The 23,291-nt window shown below is 46.1% G+C and overlaps 1 long non-coding RNA gene across 1 annotated transcript in view; it reads right to left on the bottom strand.

Annotated features, from left to right (window-relative positions):
- Nucleotides 1–15,017: 15,017 nt before the first annotated feature.
- The window catches only part of LOC144297491 (uncharacterized), a 72,681-nt gene continuing 64,407 nt past the window's right edge, over nucleotides 15,018–23,291 (bottom strand). The window contains exon 2 of the long non-coding RNA XR_013364538.1: nucleotides 15,018–17,101. This is a non-coding gene — a long non-coding RNA (uncharacterized LOC144297491). The remainder of the gene's footprint in view (nucleotides 17,102–23,291) is intronic.

Genomic DNA, 23,291 nt, shown 5'->3' on the forward strand with positions numbered 1-23,291 from the left:
ACCTACAATTTATAAACATACATTTTTAACAGGCAGTAGGGAGGGGAGAGTGTGCAATATTTTCTAATATCTATCTGAATTATGCTAGGCTCTAAGATTTAGAATGCACACTTCCAATGCCAATGCACTATTCACAACAATCATAAAATGCATACACACTGCATCAGTGAAAGGATGGGGGTATACCATACATTTTAAGCACTCTTGACTTGTTTGGGGCTTAAGTCCTGACTCTGGTTCTTAGCTGCATACTTCTGGATAAGGAACTTCACTTCTGCAGGACTGGGCTTCCTTGTACCAATGCTGCCCATTCCTGCATCAAGGAATAAAGTGCACAAGCCACTTAACATGATGGTAAAGATGCAGGAGACGGAAGCTATTGCTATTATTACCCTGATACCCAATACCTAAAAAGGTCTCAGAAGGAGGGTTCCCTTTGGGGAAAAGAGGGATGTGATTGCTGTTTGCTGAGAAGCAGATGTGTCTGCTTAAGAGATGGGAAGAGCTAGGGAAAGCCCCTTGCTCCCTGCATCTTCTCCAAGCACTGTTTTGGGTCTTTACCACGTGACTGTGAAGTTTATGATGTGCAGAGCTTCCAAGGGGTGGAATTAAATTTCCCTGAGCAGCCAGTAGATTGTGAGGGAAAAGGGAAGATTTCTTCTTTTCTCTCAGGAAATTGGCATTTACTGAGGTCCTCCTATTTATGCTATGCACCTTGTTCATAAGTGATCTCATTTAATCTTAACTAAGGCCTAGAGAGGTTGAAAGAATTATCCCCATTTTTCAGATGGAGAAACTGAGACTCAGAAGGAAAGAGATTAGCTACACAAGCAGCTCTGGTGGACTGGAATTGGAGCCCAGATTTGTTCTGCTCTAAGGTCTGTGCATGCTTCTCGACACCACACCATGTCCCAGTTCTGGGTGTCTGTGCAAAGGTAGGTGTGAATTTGTGGGTGGTGCTACGCAGTCATAAGATACATTAACTATGTGGAGGTGTAATACTCATGCCACACAGGCAGACGTGGGTCATCCGTATTCAAAGCACACTGAGTGTAAGTTATTCTAGTCATTCAGTGTTCAACCTATCCCCCTGAGGACTCCCCAACACCACTCTTTCCCTGACAAATATGGATTGCTTCATTGGTCCTTAAATTTTCATTTGAGTGACCTACAAAGCACAAAGAATGACAGCAGTTCTTGAATTACTGTAGTCTGTAAACCACTTCAACAGGGAAAAGATCCCATCAGCTACCTACGTATAGTGCCTGCAAATGAAAATCATCACCAGAATTAAGAGCAGGACTGGCACTGCTCTTGATATTACCAATGAGAGATGGCCAATTTTTAGAAAATCTCAGAGGTAAATTATCTAGCCAAATCAGACCCACAGTCATCTTGTAAAAATTAGTCTTAAAAGAGATACACCCATCAAAACCTGAGGCCCTCTCATGCATATGTCTGAGAACCCCCAAATTATAAGATCTTCTTTCTACCAGGGACCTGAGCCCAAGTGTTGGAAGGTTACAGAGTCTGAGAGAATAAGACACTAAGATAAACCTGGCTGCCCTCAGCCCTAATTTTCATGAACACACTTCCCTATGTCTTTTAAACTTTTAAAAAATATGCATTTATTTGAGTGAGAGAGAGAGCGTGCATTGTGGGGGGAGGGGCAGAGAGAGGGGGAGAGAGAATCCTGAAGCAGACTCCCTGCTGAGCATGAAGCCCCACTTGGGGCTCAATCTTAGGACTCTGAGATCATGACCTAAGCTGAAATCAAGAGCTGGACACTCAACCAACTGAGCCCACCCACCCCATGTCTTTATTTTAGCTGTTTTGGGCACCCATGAAATAGATTCATGTGTTTAGTGTTATATAGGGTTCATGCGACTGGGCATCCAGAATGTTGACTTTTCCACTACATAGCTACTAACAGTAGAAAGTGGTCTATCCCCATTTGGGCCTCAACATCCCCAGTTCTGATGCTCTGTGATTCCAAAAGATATTCTTCATTTGCTAGATAGGATTTTCAGGTTTCTGCCCTTGCAATGAAGGTTCTTGCTCTAGACAAGGATGTTTCCTCAAAGGGTAATTTGAGCCTGCACAGACAAAGTATGACATAGACAACTTTTTCATAGCCAGCTTGATGGAAAGACAGGGACAGCATAAAAAATTCAAAAAGCAGAGACTAGAATTTAGCCAATGGTCTCAGACCACACCTCAGTTAAGCCTTTTCAGACTTCCATCATGTCCTGTGTGGGTTCTGAGCCTGCCAACTGCAGGCTCATCCTGGATAGTCCCTGAGCCAAGAAGAGCCAGCCACACAGCTTACTCTAATCTCTGCTCCACTCACGTGAGAAGGACTTTTAGAGGTGGCCTGAGTTGAAAGCCACCTTCTAGGTGGGCATGGGGTCACAGTAGCTCCCTGGACAACGTCAAGAGGGTGACAGTGTGCTCTTTCTGCCGGTACACTGAGAATGACCTTGTGCTCCGCTGCCTGGTTCCTGAACCGACTCCAGTTCTCCTCAAGGACTGGGGTCCAGCCTGACTCCCTGAGCTGTTTCCCACCAAACCCTGACTCACCACAAGAAGGTGACAGAAGAGCTATATTCCTAACCCAGTGTTCCTTCCTCATTCCACACACTCAGGGTGGTGGGGAGCAAGGTGAATGTATGTCAGTTACTATGCCTTTGGCTGCATGGAACAGAAAACCCAACAAAGGTTAATCAAGAAGAGCATGTTATAACCTAACCTAACAAGTCACGGAAGCATGGAAGTTCAAAGCCCTATCTGGTTGTCCCACAATGTCATCAAAGAACAAGGTTCTTTCTTGCCTTCTCCTCTTCCATCATTATTGATTTTCTCTTAAAAAATTTATTTATTTATTTATTTATTTATTTATTTATTTATTTATTTATTTAAGAGAGAGAGAGAGAAAGTACATGTGCAAGTAGGGGAAGGGGCAGAGAGAGGGAATCTTCAGGCAGATTCCCTGCCGAGCACAGAGCATTTGGGGCTTGATCCCATGACTCATGAGATTATGACCTGTGCCAAAATCAACAGTCGGATGCTCAACCAACTGAGCCACCCAGGCTCCCCTATTGACTTTCTTTCTTTCTTTCTTTCTTTCTTTCTTTCTTTCTTTCTTTCTTTCTTTCTTTCTTTTAAGATTTGATTTATTTGTTTGAGAGATAGTATGAACAGGGGGAGGGGTAAAGAGAAAAGGAGAATCAGACTGTCTGTTGAGCATGGACCCTGATGTGGGGCCCATCCTAGGACTCTGAAATCATTACCTGAGCCAAAGTCAGACATTTAACCAACTGAGCACTCAGGGGCCTCTTGATTTTCTTTAGGCTCATCTCCTCATGTCCCAAGGTGGCTGCTGTGGTTCCAGGCATCACATCCTGACACAACCATTTTCATAATAAGAAGAGGGCACATTTTCCCTTCATGTGCCTCTTTTTATCAAAGTGGAAAACATTTCTCAGGAGCCTCCCTGCACATTTCCTCTAAGGTCCAGTTGGCATAGTGAGTCTGTGACATTAACATATATAGTAGAAAGCTAGCTCTACCATCAAGGAAGAATTTGGGGTGCAGAGAGGTCTGTTGGCTAGGCAACCAGCAGTGTCTGACCCAACCACCAAGATGGTCATTTATCTGGGTAAAGTTGAGCCATAAATATCTTTCAGGCAAGTGAAATTGCTTCTTGAATGAGTTTGGAGTCTGGGATGACATAAATACTAGAAGGCAAATTTTGATATGAGATATGAAAGGCCTTTTAACCACATGGCAGGCAGGAATGGCACACCCATAGGGAAATGTCTACTGCAGATGGAGTTTGAGCTACAAGTATCAGGGTTGCCATGCTACATGACCCCAGGACACACCATCTACATAGGACACAACGATGGTGCAATGAGAAGATGCTGTGTTGGAAGAAAAGATGCTTCTCGGAAGAAGAGCCTGGTCCTTGGAAGAGCTAGACATCACTGTAGAACTTTCCAGACTGCCCCCAGTTCTCCCGATCTCCCCACAGTTTCTCCCTTGCTCACCAGGAGCATCTGCCCCTCCATCCCAAGTCTTCTCTCACTCTTGCCTCTCTTACCAGGCAAGGAATGACGATGACCCTGAGCCCAACGTACCAAACCTCATGAATAATCTTGTGTGTGCAAGAAGAAACAGTTACATTTTCCCCATCTCTCTCTCTCCCCTTCACCCTTCTGCCTTTGATCCCATTAAGACATAGGTCATGAATAAGAGAAACCTAGAGAAGAGCAGAAGACAGATAAATACAGGTCACTGGGATGAAACTGGGGGTGTGGCCTCTTCAGAAAGATCTCACTGTTATCTCTGAGGCTCAGTTGGAAAATAACCTTCCCTACTCCTATCACATCTGTAAGAACCAAATAAAGAAGGAAAAGCTAACAGGCCTCCTGGAGGACCTGCTCTGTGCCATACAGTAGGTGGGTACTATCTTTTAATTTTTATTTATTTATTTGTTGGTTGGTTGGTTTATAGAGAGAGTGTGTGTACTAGTTGGGGGAAAAGGGGAAAGGGAGAAGGAGGGATAGAATCTCAAGCAGGCTCCACACTCGGCACAGAGTCTAATGCAGGGCTGGATCCTTAACCAACTGACCCACGTGGGCGTCCCTGGGTGTGTAGTATCTTCTGTAATGTGGTACATCTCTAGTGAAAATGAGAAAGCCCCAATACAAAGTCCACCCTCCTCATGGCTTTCCCCGGGAAACAACAGAATGAGTTCCCATCCTTTTTTCTTTGAGAAGTGGAAGTGGGTTTGGGAAAACAGTGAGGTTCTGAGCATTGAGATGGGACCGTGTGTAGATGGCATGGTAGGCGTGCATGCATGAGTACATGTGGGCTTGGGTGAATGTTGTGTGGCTCACCAGAGAACCCAACATGGACACCTTGGTGTTGTGCATGGCAGAGTTTCCAAGTGCTGTCACCAGAGTGCTACAGTTGCTCAACCAACTGGAGTCTGAGCTGATATTACCACCCCTTTTGAATCCCTTGAGCTTGGTCTGGTTCTCTTAGATTGCTGGCTCTCCACATCAGTGATCCACATTTCCACCTGCCACCCTAGGAGTGAGCCTATGTGGGGTTTTCACAGCCATGGACCCCAACACAAGCCATCAGCTACCTCGGCTCAGTGTTTCTGTGGTTCCTGTGATCCTGTGAATTCCATGCAGTGGGTGTCACTTCCTCTATTCTACAGAGAAGACATCAAGTGACCCTCCCAAGGCCACACAGCTAAGAAGCGACTAAACCTGGATTTGACATTTGATCTTTGTGACTTAAAAGCCCTTCCATGAAAAGAGGGCCCCATTTTCCCTGGGATGAGGATGGAGGCTCTCAGGGCGCCTGAGGATAATAGGAGACAGCTGCTTTGCCCACATCTGTCTGGTACATTTTTGTAGCGTGAGGAGCTCTCTTCTTCCATAACAACCACTCGAGGTTTTGGCTGCTAACCCCATCCTGCAGGACAACAGCAGTCTAGGCCAGGCAGCACCACATCCCCACACTCCACTCCAGCCTCTTTGTGTTAGTAAACCCTGGATCCCACTTCTTTCCTACTGGCTTCTCGTTTATTTTTCCAAAGAGCACAACAAGCACAATTGATTTTAGAATAAAAACCTCTGGCTTATGCACAGAGGCATTATTCAAAAAGGTTAAAAATGATGAGGAGGCATTATTTCCCATTAACCTTACTTTGTAACCTTGCAACTGAAATGCCACAAGACCGGGGTGTCCTCCCTTGATGGTGTCCCATGTAGGCGGCTGTTTCAGGTGAGCACTAGGCATGGAGGTGTTGGGGTGCCCTTGGATCAGAGCGGATACCAACCACAAAGGACAAGGGCTGGTAAGTCAGCAGAGTTGGAAGAGGCCTTCTGCACTGCCTGGTACAACTCCTTCCTTTGCTAGCTGGGGACAAAGGGAGAAGGGAGGGTGATTCCACCCATAAATGAACAGAAACCTCAGAGATGTATAAGTCAGCATGAGCAGAAAGCTACATGGAAGTCTACAGAACATTTGGTCCAAAAAGGAAACTTGGCCTTCTCCCTGGGATGAAGCAAATATTTTTTGTATTAAAATGTTTTCATCAAGAGAATGAAGCTTGTGTTTTTCTCTTTCTAGTAAATGAGGTGATAGAAAGGCTGCCTGGGAAGATTTGGAAAATCAGCCATGGAAGAGCCACTAACTCTTCAGTTACTAAAAGACAGAGAGAAATTACCTGGGATCAGATGGACAAAGAGAGACTTTTGTGTTTAGAGGGTCTGAAAAGCATCTAAGGGAAGGGGATGGATTAGGTTCTAAGTCCTGGGGTGGGGGGTGGGGGCACATGTCTACCTAACCCAATCCTGACCCAGCACAGCTGTGCAAATGGAAGGACATGTCCAGAGATGCCATCCCAGGATACAACTTACTCAGGCCTAGAATGTATGTGAATGAGGGCCCATGGAGTCCCCAGAGATGAGATGCGGGGCTGGGAAGAATGACACCCAATCATGTTTCGGGCAGTAATTATCCGCCCTAGCACAGCCTGTCTACCCTTGGTGAGCTCCCAGCATTCTGTTGGTACTTATGATGGCACACACTGATGTCTTACTTGTATTAGCTCAAGCTGGTTTAGCACCGTCTTGTCTCTCCTTCTACAAGGCAGAGTTCATATCTTATCGATACTCAGGGACCTACACACATACCATCTCCAGAGTCAGGGAGCATCTGGAGCTTGCTCTAGTAGTTGGGCCATGGTCCTGCTTGGCCTAGACTTGTTGGGGGATGAAGGGGTAGGGAGGGCAGTTAAGAAGATCCAACAAATGTCTAGCAGGGAGGTTGGGATGATGCCAGGAAGGCTTAACTGGAAGCCAATGGATCTCCCAAGGTATCTTAGTAAATTTTACACCAGCGAACTCACCAAAGCATAAAGTGAGGAGTTCAGAAACTTAATTTGTTAACACACTAAGAATCGATCTGTCATTTGGCAACAACTGACATCAGCTGAATTCTTCAAATGGATATACAAACTGGACTGTAATTTATTTTTTAAAAAATATTTATTTATTTATTTATTTATTTATTTATTTATTTATTCATGAGAGACAGAGAGAGAGAGAGGCAGAGACATAGGCAGAGGGAGAAGCAGGCTCCCCACAAGGAGCCAGATGTGGGACTCAATCCTGGGACTCTGGGATCACACCCTGAGCTAAAGGCAGACACTCAACCACTGAGCCACCCAGGCATCCTTCGACTCTAATTTATTAATTCATGTTGAAAAACATGTCAACGTAATGGTCATGCAGAGTATGGACTGTTTGAATCTGACTAACTAGGGTGATCGCTCCTGACTAAGCATTAGCCAGGATCGCTCCTTCCCCCTCAGCATTAAATAGGCTCAAGTCTCTCTCATCTGAAAAAGAACAACAGAAATTATCTAATACCCCCGCCCCAAACACTCCAGGCCTCACATCTTCACCAGCTTCTGCCTGTCTCTCTCCTCCTCTTCAGAAGCAAAGTTCCATAAAGAATTGTGCATTGTTATTACTAGTGCAGTTTTCACTTCCCACTCACTTCTCAATCCACAGCAGTGATATTCAAGATACTTAATTACCAATATGGCCTGGAAAACTACCAACTAGCCTTTAGGGTTCTGACAGGGTCCTTGAGACCCCCCCCCATGTTGGTTGGGAGGGTGATTTTGTTACTAGACTGTGTGGAGGAGGCCAGGGAAAGAGCCAGTGGCCTGGGGTGGTGGGGGAGCATTTAAGGGGCTTGGGTGGTAGCTATTTACCAATCAATACATACATATTTCAATATTCTAGCAACCAGCATGACTGCATTATTGGGTATGGTGTGAATACCAGCCCTGCTCTGTCATTCCACACCATAGCTTCTGCTAAGGTCATCAATGACTTTCATGTTGCTCAATCTCTCCTCCCCTTACTTGGTCTCCCAAGTATGTCTGTCACTCTCATCCATGTCCTTCTTCTAGAAACACTCCTTTCTCTTGTCTTCCCTCCTGTCACACTTTCCTGGGTTTCTCTTACCGTTTTGGCAGCTCTTTCTCAGGCTCCTATTGTAGATCATCCCATCTCTCCTGGCTATTAAATGTGGTAAATCCTAAAGTCTCCATCGTCAGCTCTATCTTCCTTCAAGGCTCTTCTTTCTCCCTCAGCAACTGTACCCATGCCCGTGTTTTTTATTTCAATTTATACAATAATTAAGCCACGTTTTATATTACCTGCTAAGGACCTTCCTCACTTTAGTGTCTCAAAAGTACTTCAGGTCAAGATGTTTATGAAACAGATATCTGATAAAGCACTTACATTTTGAATATATATTTTAAAACTCTCAAAAGTTGATAGTAGAAAAACAAACCCCAGGCCCCTGGCTGGCTCAGTTGGTAGAACATGTAGCACTTGATCTGGGTTTGTGAGTTCAAGCCCCACACTGGACATAGAGATTACTTAAAAAAAATTTTTTTAATAGGCCAAAGATATGGAGAGACACTTTAAGAAGACATACTATAGTAAGGATTCTGGGTGGCTCAGTTGGTTAAGTGTCTGACTCTTGATTTCAGCTCAGGTCATGATCTCAGGGTGGTTAGATCGAGCCCCACATTGGGCTCCACACTCAACACAGAGTCTGCTAAAGACTCTCTCTCTCCCTCTTCCTCTGCTCCTCCCTCCTCACCACCCCCCATGCATGTTCTTTCTCTCTCTCTCTCAAATAAATAAATAAATAAATAATTTTTAAAAACCTAGATAAACAGGTGGTGAATAAGCACATGAAAAGATGCTCACCATCATTAGTCATTAGGGAAATGCAACATTAAATCACTACATACCTACTGAAATGGTTAAAACAAAAACAGTGCTGGCAACCATGCAGAGCAGCTGGAACTCTCATGAATTGCTAGTGGGAATGCAAAAGGGCATAGCCACTTTGGAAAACAGTTTTGCAGTTTCTTATAAAGTTAAACATATACTTACCATTGGACCCAGCAGCTCCCTTCTCTTTATTATCACTCTTTATTCAGGAGAAATAAAAACATATGTTTACACTGAAACCTGTATGTGAACACTTATTGGGACTTTCAACATAATTGCCAAATATGGGAAACAACTCAAATGTCCTTCGACTGAATGTCATAAGCAAACTGCGAGACATTCGAGACATTCATATCACAGAACAATACTTAGCTATAAAAAGGAGCACACAATTGCTACATGGAACAACAGGGATGCATTTCAAATGCATCATGCTAAGTGAAAGAAGCCAGACTCAAAAGGCTACATATTGTATGATTCCGTTTAAATGACATCTGGAAAAGACAAGCTATGGGAACAGAAAACAGGTCAGTGTTGTTGCCAAGGGGGAAAGGGGCTGGGGGAAGCTTTTTGAAATGATGGGAAACAGGACCAGCTACATAATTTGCAGGGCCCAGTGCAAAATGAAAATGCAGAGCCCTTGTTCAGAAATGATTAAGAAATTTAAGACAGTGAGAAGAAAGCATTAAGCCAAGCACAGCACCCTTCTAAACCCAGATCACATGCCCATGAAGCCAGCCCTGGATGGAAATGTTCTACTTATCTATTGTGGTGGCTACACAGTGCTATGCATGTGTCAAAACTCACAGAACCATGACTTGAAAGGATGAATGTTACTGTATGTAAATTAAGCCTCAATAAACCTGAGTTAAAAAAAAAAAACCAAACTGAATTTTGTCATGAGAAAGCCTCATGCTAATGTAGGCTGAGGTTCATCCTACTGAAGGACTGGTCTGTAATCTCCAAAATGCACCTGAGTGTTAGGGAAATACTGAGAGAATATTCCAGAGGGGAGAATGAAGCAGTATGGCATCCAAAGGCAATGTGTATTCATGGGTGGGATGTTGGGCCAAAAAGAGGAAAGACCTGGATGAGACAACTGGTGTAATGTGAACGGAGCTTTGGTTTCTTTCCTGGTGGTGGGAGTGAAGAGTGTCTTGACGGGGGGTGGATTTCAAGACAGTGGAACAGATGTGGTCAAGGCTGACTACTGGGGAGTCTGGGAGAAGGAGACGCAGGAGTTCTATGTCCTGTTCTTACAACTCTTCAAGTTTGATATTATTTCAAAATAATTTTTTTAAGTTCCTCAGAATCAATAGGTCCAACACCAGGCTCATGATCTCTCCCAAACCCCTACCCCTGAATTTTGTTCCTCCAGTGTCCTTCTCACTTAAGAAATGGCCCTACCTACAACGAGGGAAGTGAGCTGGAGTCTGGAAGGCTCCGCTGGGGCTCTTCTTCTCCTGTGGCCCTGCTCACCTTCCAGCTTCTTCCCTCCTCTTCAGACCTTTCCTGTAGCCAGATCGTCCTTTCCCTGCCCCAGCAGCAAATGCCACTTCCTTGGGAAAGACCCATAACTCTTGTGTTAGGCCAGGTCCTGTGCCATACCACCCCATGACACCCTGCCCTCTCTTTCCTTGCGGGGCGGCGGGGGGGGGGTGTTCACAAGCATCTGCAGGATTGACATTTATGTGCTAGGTTCTTCCATCAATGCTTGCCTCCATCAAGAGGCTGGGTCTGGTCCTGCCCACCACTGTTCCAGGCAGTGCTTCACACACGGAAGGAGCTCCATAAATATTTGCTGATGAATGTATGAGGGAGTGAATGAATCTTGGCATGCCTCTTTGGAGGGCCGAATTCTCATCAGAGAACTACTCTGGTGGGCTTCAAGGCAGGGCCAAAGAGAGTGAGCTGGTTGTGAGATCAGAGAGCAGGATAGACTTCTGTAGGTTTGGTTTCCTAACCTTTGCCTCCTAAACTCTAGTTTTCTCTCTTTTAGGTGATCCTAACCCCCTCCTGAGGGATTCCCTTTGTAAGTGTGTTAATTTACCCAGCCCCTCTAATAGTTAACCTTGCCTTGTCCTGGGATCTCTCTTTTTCTTTCTTTCTTTCTTTCTTTCTTTCTTTCTTTTTTTTTTTTTTTTTTTTTTTTGCCTGTCATTCACATGTATATGTGTCTTTTGTAGGAGTTTAACTCTTCCCAGCCAAGTACATTTCCCTTCATTTATATATTATTTTAAGATTTTTATTTATTTATTCATGAGACACACACACAGAGAGGAAGAAACATAGGCAGAGGAACAGGCGAGCTCCCCAGGAGGAGCCTGATGCAGGACTCAATCCCAGGACCCCAGGATCACAAGCTGAGCAAAAGGCAGTTGCTCAACCTCTGAGCCACCCAGGTGTGCCTACATTTTCCTTTATCAACAAGTTCTCAGTGCCATGTCACAGGGTAAGACTTCAGATGGGAGCCCCTGCTCCAGCTCCCCCTTCCCTTCCAACACCCCCTCATTCTTATACCACAAGGGGCCTGGGGCCCTCCTGCCTCTGGGATCCAAGTCCTGCAAAGCCAGGCTCTATCCACAGCCCCATCACATGTCACTTCACTTCCCCAGGATACTCCCTAGGGTTGGAGGTATACACACCAGGGAATTCATCCTGGGGAAGTGGCCCAGGAGGTGAAGCCTGCACCAGCCCTGGAAGTAGACTCAGAGCATCCAGGCAGCGAGGTCAAGAAGAGAGTATGGGTTCCCCTTAGCACTCCAGGGAAGGGCATAGCCACAAGAGGACCAGAGGGGGTCAGGGTTGGGACAGGAGCCTAGGCTGCCAGGTCTAAGGGCAGTCCTGCCATTGGCCACCCCTATCCACTCCGTACTGTGGCAGGTTGTGTTCTGGTCTATTTGTTGAGAGGGCTGCCAGGGCATCCATTACTGAAGGTAAGAGGCACAGTGCTGAAACATACATATCTCACTAATTGGTACTGAATGCCGAGGCTTGTTGGAATGAGCAATGAAATCTGGATACAAAGCATTTTTCTTTTTCTTTTTCTTTCTTTCTTTTTTTTTTAGATTTTATTTATTTATTTGTTTGAGAGAGAGAAAGAGCATGTGAGTGAGCAAGCAGGGGGGCAGGGAGGGGTGAAGGGGAAGAGGGAGGGGGACAAGCAGACTCCATGCTGAGCATGGAGCTGATGACAGGCTCAATCCTACAGCCCTGAGATCATGACCTGAGCCAAAATCAAGAGTTAGACACTTAACCGACTGAGCCACCCAGGTGTCTCTAAGAGCACTTTCAAAGGAAGATGCAAACGAATGTTAAAATCACAGGGGCCCAGTCCAACTCCCTTACTTTAAAGAAGAGTAAATTGAGATGCCTATGTGGCTCCATGGGTTGGAAGTCCGACTCTTGATTTCAGCTCAGGTCTTGATCTCAGAGTCATGAGCCCTGCATTTGACTCCACATGCTGGGTGTGGAGCCTACTTAAAACAGAAAGAGAGAGAGAGAGAATGAAAGAAGGAAAAAAAGAGAGAACAGTAAACTGAGCCCTACAAAGGCTCAGCAACTCTCCAAAGTTGAGCGTCTAAATGGCAACGCTAAAACTGGAACCCAAGGCCCAGAACATCCTTTGCCAGGCACCAAAGCACCTAATATCTTCAAATTTGTTCACTCAGGGACAGCGTCATGCAAGGGTGAAGTGTGGGGGCACCAGGTGCCAGGCTGCCTCTGGAGAGAGGGAGGACCTGCAGACGAATGACTGGATTGTGCTAAATTTGATGTTCTCATCTGTAAAATGGATGTGGTGTGAGTCCCGGATCCATCTGGTTGAAATGCTGGAAGGATTAAAATAAAACCCAGGCAAAGTAGGCAGCACTGTGTCTGGCATACAGAAAGCAGCTAGATAAATGTGAGTCACTGTTGTTTTTTATGTTGGTAAGGAGAATGATATTCACCAAATATTGCTGTATCCACAGGCTTTTGGGAATGAAGGGCTGAATGAGGATTGGGGTTGCTGTCACCACTCTTGGTGTGGGAAGAGTTCTGGAGGCTTCTGAATCTGCACTTCCAATTTCCTCCCGACCATCCTGCTCTGGCAGTTAATTTATACCATCTCTGTTTTCTCTCCCATTAATCTCTCTCCCTCCCCTAATCAGGCTCTCAAACTAGATTCATCTGTTTTACCAGTCTTTTCAAAGAACAAGATTTGGTTTTATTTATACTTTCTAATATGCTTTCATGTTTATTTCATTAATCTCTGCTTTTATCTTTATTAAAATCACTTTCCTTTTTCTTTTCTTTTTTTTTTAGTTTATTCAATGCTCCTTCTCTAATTTCTTAAGATGATTACGGAGTACCACCCCTTTGTCAGCAGAACCGGCCAGCGGCTCTTTCTTCATTAGTAATGAAGGCATTTAAGGCTATAAATTTCCCTCTGAAAACAGCTTTCACTGTGTTTGTTAGATCCGGGGGCTTATACCCTTTGTAAAAAAAAAAAAAAAAAAAAGATGTCTGAACATAAGTAAACTTCAGTCCAGGACTACTAAAAGAGCAATCACAAATTCAAAATTAATGAGATGTATGGCTCATGGGTTAATGCTTGACCGCCTGTCCTCAGAGCTAGTCTTCCTCTCCCTGCCAACCCCAGCCCTGCCCATGAGAGCCCAGGCCTGTACCTTCCCCCCTTGAACATCCACCCTAGCCCCTAACAACCTCCCTGCCTCCAGCTCCTTCTCCACAGGGTGGCTTCTGTGACCTTTCTGGTTCAAAAATGCCGCCTCATTGTTCCTCTTCCTAAACCCCTTCAGTAATTTTCTCACCGCAGGATAGTTTTTGGCATGGCAGATGCAACCCCTTGTGTGAACCCCTGCCCGTCTCTAGCCTTAACCAGGCTTGCTGTCAGCTCCATCCGCCCTTAGCCTTCATCTTCTGGCAGAATCACATGCCCACCTCGCTTCAGAACTTCATCCTTGGGACATCTGGGTGGCTCAGCGGTTGAGCATCTGCCTTTGGCTCAGGGTGTGATCCTGGGATCCGGGATCGAGTCCCACATCCGGCTCCTTGGAGGAAGCCTGCTTCTCCCTCTGCCTGTGTCTCTGCCTCCCCACCCCCCCCACACACACACACCGTGTGTCTCATGAATAAATAAAATCTTAAAAAAAAGAAAAAGAACTTCATCCTTTTGCTCTGCAGTCTCCCTCAGCCTGCTGTGCCCACCACATCTCTCCTGCCAACCCTGTTCTGCAACCATGTCGTCTGGAAGAAGCGCCAGTGGTCCAGGAAGTCTTTCCTGGCTCTCTCCCTGAGGCCTGGCAAAGCGCCACTGGGCTCACACAGCCACCTGGAATTTGCTCTCCCCTGTGTCTTACCACACTGCATTAAAATAATGTTTGCTTGTTTATCCATCACTTTACAGTGAGCCAAAGACAACACTCTCTGTAACCTGGGTCCCCAGCCCCTTGCTCAGTGCCAAATTTGACTGTGTCTGATCAGCATCCCTTGAGCCATTGGCCTTAGGGTTTCCCAGCTGGGTCTCTGGGAAACAAATATGGGCAGTTTGGAGAGTAGATGCTGTTCCCCTTCCTAACCTCAGGCGCTGTCCTTTCAACAGTGAAGGACAGCAGTGGTCCCCTCCAGTCTCCACAAATCCCCAGGTTCTGGGCTCAATGACAAGCAGACTTGCTGGCCTTTCCATTGGGGCAAATGACATTGGTGAAAGGGGTCTGGCAGCTATGGGGCATTTTCCATTTGGCAAGGACATTATATGATGCACCTCATTTAATCCCACAAGGTATTATTCCCCTTTTCCATGACAGGAAACTGAGGCTTACAGCAGTAGTTCTCAAAAACTGTAATAGGCACAAACCACCTGGGAATCTTGTTAAGATGCAAACTCTGGCTCAGTCAGTCTGAGCTTTGGCCTGAGAGTCTGAATTTCTAATAAGTTTCCAGGTGAGCTGACGGTGGGATCTATGGACCTCATTTTAAGTAGCTAGGGCTTAAAGAACTGAGCGGAGGCGACTCCCTTCCTGTCATCCAGCTTCTAGACCAACACTTTTCTTCAGAGATAGAAATGTTCTGTGATCTGCACTAATACAATGGCCACACATGACTCAGGTGACTGAGGACCTGACTTAAATTTTTTTAATTTTATTTTAATTCATTTATTTTTTAAAAAAATTTTTAAATTTTATTTATGATAGTCACAGCGAGAGAGAGAGAGAGAGAGAGAGAGAGAGAGGCAGAGACAGAAGCAGGCTCCATGCACCGGGAGCCCGACGTGGGATTCGATCCCGGGTCTCCAGTATCGCGCCCTGGGCCAAAGGCAGGGGCCAAACCACCGCGCCACCCAGGGATCCCTAATTCATTTAAATGTAAGTAGCTGCATGTGGCTAGCTAGTGGTGGCTACCATACTGGCTCCGTGTAGTTCTAGACAAAGCTGAGGAGAGAAAGGAGCTGGACAGCCCAGCCTTCCCCAACATAGTATGGGTGGGGGGGGAACTGTCAGAAGCTCAGCTCTGGGAAGGCTCAGGTCAGCTGGATTTCAGCCCAGACGCAGGAGCCACCCTGAGCTTCCAGTTGGCAGCTGGGGACATGGCAGGGGCTGAAACTGCCCTCTTGGATACTGGGAAGGAAGAAATATACATTATAGCATGCTGTACCTACCTTCATAAAATAAGTTCCCTAGGTGGTACCTGGAGGAAGGGCGAGGAATGCAGTGGAGGTCATTGGCCACCGTGCCAGGCCAAGGCTAGGGGCAAGACTGGTACCAAACACTTGACTCTGTGTCAGGCACTCTTGCAAGCACAGCGCATATTGGTTCATTTTAATCTCCACAGCAACAAATTTCCCTCTATACAGATAAGGCACAGAGAGGTTAAGAAACTTGTTTAAGCTCACATAGCTTGTGAGTGGCAGAGCTGGGGTTCAGAGTTCCAAAGTCTGGTTCCAGAGCCTTTGCTCTTGACTAGATGCTAAGACTGATGAGGAAGGAGGTGGTCAGTCTGGCTTGGGAATGATTGCATTAAGGAATGTCTATGACCTCTAGCATACTAATGTAGAACCTTTGTCAGGGCTTCCGGGCCCTTACACCATCTGCTCCAGTGAGAAGGCAGGTCCTGGTGAAGATCAGCTGCCAGAATTGAGACCATTATCAGCATCATCAGGGTAGGGAGCCCAAGAGCCCAAGCCAGGGGTCCTGGGCAGGTCCTCTTCTCCCTCTCTTCCACTGCGCTGGCCCCAGCCCTTTTTCTGTCAGACAAGAGAGCACTCCAGCCTCATCTGACTACCTAGAAGTTGCACAAAAGGTCCCAGGGGAGAAAGGCAGATGACTCGGTAAGGCAGTACCCATGGGGTAGAAGATTCCATTTCATACCCATAGGGCACCACAGGACAGAGGTCAGAGAGAGGCTCCCCCCCTGGCCTGACTTGGTTGTGAAGTTCTCAAAAGAACTCAGGCAGCTGCTGGCCCTTTAAATGGAGCCAGCTCCCACTGGGCACTCTTAAAGCTCACTTCATTCATGAATTAAGTCCCTGACATCCCATATCTGTATGATCAATATGTTTGTTTATTAGCAGCAGCTGCTGTGTTTTAGTGAAGGCGGTGGACCCCAGTGAGAGGGCTGCTTGGTAACCACAGACCAGGGCCTGGGACAGGGAGCAGGAAGGCCTCCCGCTGGCGGATGGGAGCTGGGGCTGGATAGGATTTCATGATAATGGTCCTTTAATTGAAATCACTGGTTCAGTAGGACCGTTGGGTAGGGAGCTGTGCTGATGGCTCCTGGCTCAGGACCTCTTCAAGAGGTCCATTAACTGGTGGATGTGCTCCCAGCTGCTGGGCTAGGGGAGCATCAGCAACATGGGGGTGTGGGGGGGCGAGTCTGCACAGGCAGCCAGTCAGCATCAGCTGCTGTGGGCCTTACAGAGGGGGTGAGACCCAGGGTAAGACCTGCCTACTTTGCCTCCCTGGCCTGGTCCCAAACCCGAGCTCAGCCTCATTATCCACCCCCTCCACTCAGAGTTCATTTCACCTCAGTGACTCAGGAACCTCACTCCCAGGCTGACTTATGCTTTTCCAGAAGAGGACTCATCATTTTCCACTTCTGATATCTGTTCTGTTGATGATTCAGGATCCCTGCTTCTTGTGCAATTGTGGTGATGGAGGTCCAGGGAACAATTTCCAAATCACTCCTTCATTGCTTCATTCATGTGCTTGGAAAATATTTAATGAGCAACTTCTATATGTCAAGAACGATGATAAGTTCTGGAAAGACAAAGATAAAAGAATGCATTCTTGCCCTAGAGGGATTTAAAGTCTTGCATGGTAAAATCATGCAAATAATGGCAATATAAGAAATATAACTATATAAGTATATAAGTAGCTTTATTGGGAGAATGTGTGATGTACAGTGTGAGCACAGGAGATGGAACCTCTAAGTCAGGAAGATGGAAACCAGGGAGGTGGCAATTGATCTGAGGGAACCTTCCTAAGCTTTTAAGTTAGCAAATTTCCAGGCCCAGAAGGCTCTTCCTTTTCTTCCAGATCCCCCATTCCAGTCTGGACTAGCAGGTCTCCTCTACACCCCATAATATGCACTGTGAACCACAGCTTGGCAGGCTATGCAGTGCTTCTCAACTGGGGGCAATTTGCCCTCAAGAGGCATTCAGCAATGTCTGGAAGCATGTGTGGTTTCACAACTAGGAGGGTGGGAAGGGGGTAAGTACCACCAGCATCTAGTGGGTAGGTACTATAGTACACAGGATAGTATCCCACAACAAAGAATTACCTGGTCCAACATGTCAACAATGCCAAGGTTGAGAAACCCTGAGCTATGAAGATGTATTTATATTTGATTCTGCGTGAGACATAAACACAAGCACTTTTACAATTTCTGCTTTCTCCATCCATCCATCCATCCATCCATCCATTTCCATACCTACTTCCAACATGCAAACAACCCTTCCAAAGGCTAGTCTTGCTGCCTATTGCACCATTGACATTGCTATCTTGATCTTTGGGATCTGATGTTGGTTACCATCTTCTATGACAAGACCCTGACTATTTCCGCTTCAACCCCCAAATCCTCTAAACTTGGGACTGCCCTCCTGAAAGTTGTTCCCACTAGGGAACATTTCACATTTCCCTAGCCATGCATTACCTCTGCTCCCACCCTTGCTCTGCTTCCTCCCCCTCATATTCAGCATGAAGTGTGGGCATGTGGCTAAGAGCACCACTCCCATGTCTGTCACCAGAATCCCATTCTTTCAAAGATCTTGCTTCAGCCCTATAATTTGTTTGGATATGGACACAGGTGATCTTAGCACATAGAAAAATGTCAGGTGAATAGGTGTCACCAAATTATCACATTTATCAGCACCTGACTTATCAGCACTTGACCCAATGATACGCCTACACCCCAAAATTTTGAGTCGCCTCTTATATCTATCTCATTAAAATGCCATGATGTCAAAGAGGCTGAGAGATCCCATCTTCCTGATTTTTTTCTTTTTTCTGTACAGGATGCTCAACCGAGAATCCCAGGTAACCAACTCACTGTCCACTGACCAAATTCTAGGAGGTTATAGAAAAGGTCAACTGTTACCTTTAAACTTTCTAAACCAAAGATGACGAAGAGCCACCTGCAATAAATTGATGGTAGCTACCTAGAACAATGTGTTGGGAAGGATTCTGGGGCAGTGGGAAGCCAAAGTGAGTCCTTTTGGAGGGGGTATTTGGAGTTCTCAGTCATTTCTTCCTCCACTCTTTAACATAATTCAGCTTTGATCCCACAACTCACCTCTATTTCAATGAGACAGCTGGCCCTAAGTCTCTGCTATTATAAAAATTCTAGAACCTTAACTATTTGAGGCCAAGTTTCAAGGAGAGCCAAAATTAATTAGCAATATTTTGTGTGCACAGAAGTGGGAGGAATAGAGGCCCCTGTATTAAATGTTTGCCATTCCGATACATTCTTCATGCTATTTTATTAGTGGGAGGGACTACAGTTTATGGTCAGTGTTTGGGTCTTCATGAGAGACCCAAACCAGTAGTGAGATTGATTATGTCTTAAATGAAGCTGACAATGCATTTCATTGATTTTCACCCATGAGCATGTACACAGGATCTGTTTGGTGATATAATTAGAAAATAAAACTGTGTTCAGTCTGCACATTTCAATGACCCACTCATTGGAGAGGCACCAAATCTATGACTTTGTTTCCCTGAATGTCAATATGCACATACTTTAGAATATCCCAATAATCAGGGATTTTGAAAGTCCCAAAGGATTAAATCAGACACTTACCCAATGTTTGAATATACTTTCCAATAGTTCTGCCAAGTTGCCCTAGCTTTCATTTGAAGAAATTCACAGATGAGGACTCACAGCCTTCTGCCCAGTACAGCCCATTTGGACTGGGCTCAACCAGAAACTCTGGCTGGTTAAACATCTTCCTTAAAAGGAACAAAATCTATAGACCTATACTTTCTATCATTCAGCCCACTTCTCCACCCTTGAGGACCCTCAGAATAATCCAGTCTTCTCAAACATTCCTTCTGCCATCTTATGATGAGATAGATCCTAGAGACTAGGGATCACCAACCTATAAGCCCAAGGGCCAAATCTGGCCCTCCATCTGTTTTTATAAAGTTTTGTTGAAACATGGCCACACTCTTTCATTTATGCATCATCTACAGATGCTTTCACACATCAACAGCAGAATCGAGTAGCTGTGACCCAGACCAGACGACATGCAAAACCTAAAATATTTACTATCTGGCCCTTACAGAAATATTTGCCAGCCCCGGATGTAGATTATAACTTCTTTAGCATGTGTGGAACAAACTAGCTCTTGCTAGAGATCATCATCCTAGGCAAGACTGTAAGTCTTTTCAATTTTACCCTCCTGATTATCCTCCTCTTAACAGCTTCCTTTAATTTATGTGCATTTTTAAAAAGAGCAGTCCCAGAACCATGCCCCTGCAGGGGCTGACCAAGGCTGGTATCCTTGAGTTTTCTTAATAGCAAGCCTTCTTTCTGGAAGATTACATTTGCTTCTTCATGGTCAACAGTCACTGCTGCTTTACGAGCTGTCCCCTGTTGACAACAAAATCACACCACCATTACTAGCTAACATGTACTGAGCACTTGCTATAAACCAGGCCAGTGATAAGTATTTATTTTATATCATTGCTTTGATTGTTTCCATCCAGCTACCTTACAAGGGAGACTCTATCATTATCCTCATTTTATAAATGAAGAAATTGAGGTCTCGACAAAGTTAAGTAAATAGCCAAGGTCACACATTCTCAAATGACAAAGCTAGACTTCAAACTCAGGTTCCACTGACTCCCAAGCTCCTCTTATAAGAATGGCTTTCCCCTTCCCAGGGGCTGGGACTTTGTTGGGTGGCATTTGGCTGTGGTGCCCAGGAAAGTAAACCTTGACTTTAATTTGACAATTTAGCTCACTTGCATTCATTCATGCATTCAATCATTTATTCAAGGAATGGCCCATTGAGCAACTACACATGCCAGGCTTGCTTTAGGTGCTGGGATAATGGCAGTGAACAAAATAAACAAAATTCACTGCCCTTGTGGAGTTCACCTTCCAGTGAGGTAGAGAGGAGGAGAGGCACAAATAAGATAAATGATAAAAACATATATCATAAGATGGTAAGTGCTATTAAAAAAATCAAGCAAGGAAGGACTAGCTTGCTGTAGTGAGCAGGGTTACAAGGCTAAGGAGGGTGGTCAGAACAGCCTTGGTGTGAAGGGAACCTCTAGGTGGTGAAGGGTTGAACTGTGTGGGCATGTGAAGGAAGAGACTTCCAAACAGAGAAAGAGCAGTTGCAAAGACCCTGAGGCAGGAATGTAGCTAGCATAGTCCAGAAGTGGCAAAGAGACCAGGTGGCAGGAGCAGGGCCAAGGGGATTGTAGTAAGAGGTAAAGTACAACAAGCTCAATGTTTAACTAACCCTCCCCAATTGCATGTATTAAATCCTAATCCCCAATGTGATGGTACTTGCCTTCAGAAGGTGATTAGGTTATGAGGGGGAGCCCTTGTGAATGGGATGAGCCTCCTGATAAAAAAGACCCCAGAGAGGTACTTCATCCATTCCACTACGTGAACACACAGACAGAGGACAGCCATCTATGAACCAGGAAATGAGTCCTCTCCAGACACCCAACCTGCCAATATCTCCACCTTGGGCTTTCCAAGCCCCCAGAATTGTGAGAAATAAATGTCTGTTGTTTTTATGACCCACGTAGACTATGATATTTTATTCTCACAGTGAGAGTGGACTGAGATAGTGAGAGAGGTAGGAAGGGACCAGAGCCCATGGAGCTTGAGGCTGCTGCAAAGCTTAAGGGCTGCATTTTGCAAGTTGAGAAGATAAGCCCCTGAAGGGATCTGAGCAGAGGCGGGACATCAGCTGGCTTATTGCTTTAAATGGCTCCCTCCTGCTGCTGGTTTACAATGGACTTTGGCAACAAGAGTGGAAGCAGACAGAGCCATCAGGAACCTACTGAAACACTCCAGAAAGCAGGTGGTCGTGGTGTGGACTGGGCAGCGGAGGGGCATGGATGGGGGTCATCTCCGTAGATGTGGGGAGAGGCAGTGCCAATAGGAATTCCTCATGGATAAAGGATGTGGCATGTGAGAGGAAGAGGGGAATCAAGGATGCCATCCAAATGTCTGGCCTGAGCAGCTGGAAGGAAGGAGTTGCCTTTAACGGAAATGGGAGAAAGCTGCATGGGGGCATTTCTGGAGGGGGTGATCAGGAGTCAAGTCTGGAGACATTCAGTGTGGGATGCCCATTACACATCCAAGTGGGGGTGCTGAGTAACTCCCAGAAGTTCAGGGAGGATCTTCTGGTTCATTCAACCCTTCATTTATTCACAGCTGTTCATTGAGTGTCTACTTCAGTTCAGCTAGTTGCAAGGGCATCAAAACGTTTCTGGAGGAAAAATACATTTGTACTTGTATTTAAATCAATACTAAATGGCACATCCTACTATCCTAGACTGTTAACAGCTAATGCTCCTCCATTGGCAGCCCCAGCACACTCTCTACACACACATACACACACACATGTGTGCACGCGAGTGCGAGCTGATACACACACACACATACATACACAGGTGCACAGACCACAAAAGGATGGAGCTTCTGCATAGGAAATTTGGGGTGCAGAGACGGGGGGAAAGATGAGGTAGACACATCCTGGATGGAGGCAGAGAGAGCTCTCTTAGAGCTCACCGCTTCTGCCCTGCTGTGCTGGACACTCAGCTCCTGCAACTGAGAAGTGTCCTCACCCGCCTCCAGGTCCTTCTGCTCACTCATCTGGCCTGGCCACCTTCTCTAAGGGGAGTGGCCTATCTGGCACTGCTGTCCAAGGAAGCTGTGTGGCCTCCTTCCAGCACGGCAGTCGGGGAAGATCCCTGTGGTCTCACATGATATCTTTCTTTTTTCTTTTCTTTTCTTTTCTTTTCTTTTCTTTTCCTTTTTTTTTTTTTTTCTTCCCTTTACCCAGCTTAATTATGGCTTCTGGCAGAGAGGGCTCAGCTGGTGCAGAAATCGTACTCCAAACTCGCTGGCACAAAGGTTCCAGCCAGACAGACCTGAGGAGGCTTTTCTCTTGGACTTAGGCTGGGAGATGGAGACTTTTTAATTAGAAGTTGTTATTAATGGAAAATGCTGCAAATTAAAACTAGGCCTCCTCCCTCTCCCTCCTTCCTTCCCCACTATATTTATCTCTGATCTCAATTAGAAAGTTCAGGGACTCTCTGCCGAATAGAATTTGTGGAGATGAAAGCTGCTGGAGACACCATGGGGAGGGGAAGACGTGGGAGCTGAACGTGGGAGTGGGAACTGAAGGGGAAGGGGTTAGCTGAGACTGGATCGGGGGTGAGGGGAAGGGGAGAATAAAGATGAGAATTGGAGGGGAAGGGGTTAGCTGAGACTGGGTGGAAGGTAAGGGGTGAGGGGTGTGAAGGAGGAGCTCAGAGGTAGGAATTGGAGGGGAAAGGAGTTAGCTAAAACATGGTGGGTGGTGAGGAGTAGGGAGTGGGGTGGGGGAGCATGGAGGTGGGAAACAAGAGCCCCAGGGGGTTAGGTGGGATAGGGTGGGGGTGGGAGGGGGCAGCATGGGCGTGGGAATCAGAGAGGGGGCGGTTAGCTGGTTAGCTCAGGCAGGGCGGGGCCCTGGACCCCCCCCAACCCCTCCCCACCCCCCCGACAGAAAGCTCCTCCCGCCCTCCAGAGTAGATCCTGGAACTGCCCCAGAAAAGGCCTCCTCAGCTTTTTCTGTCCCTAGCGCTGCTGACAAATATCTCCTCCACTTCTTGGCGAGGGAGTAACGAGTCACCAACACACCCATGAGACATCAGGGTGGCTTTGCTCTGGAGGGCTGTGTTCAGCAACAGTTGGTGACACCTTCAATTGGGGCTG

This window comes from Canis aureus, chromosome 2, assembly GCF_053574225.1.
Source record: "Canis aureus isolate CA01 chromosome 2, VMU_Caureus_v.1.0, whole genome shotgun sequence".
NCBI classification, from domain to species: domain Eukaryota; kingdom Metazoa; phylum Chordata; class Mammalia; order Carnivora; family Canidae; genus Canis; species Canis aureus.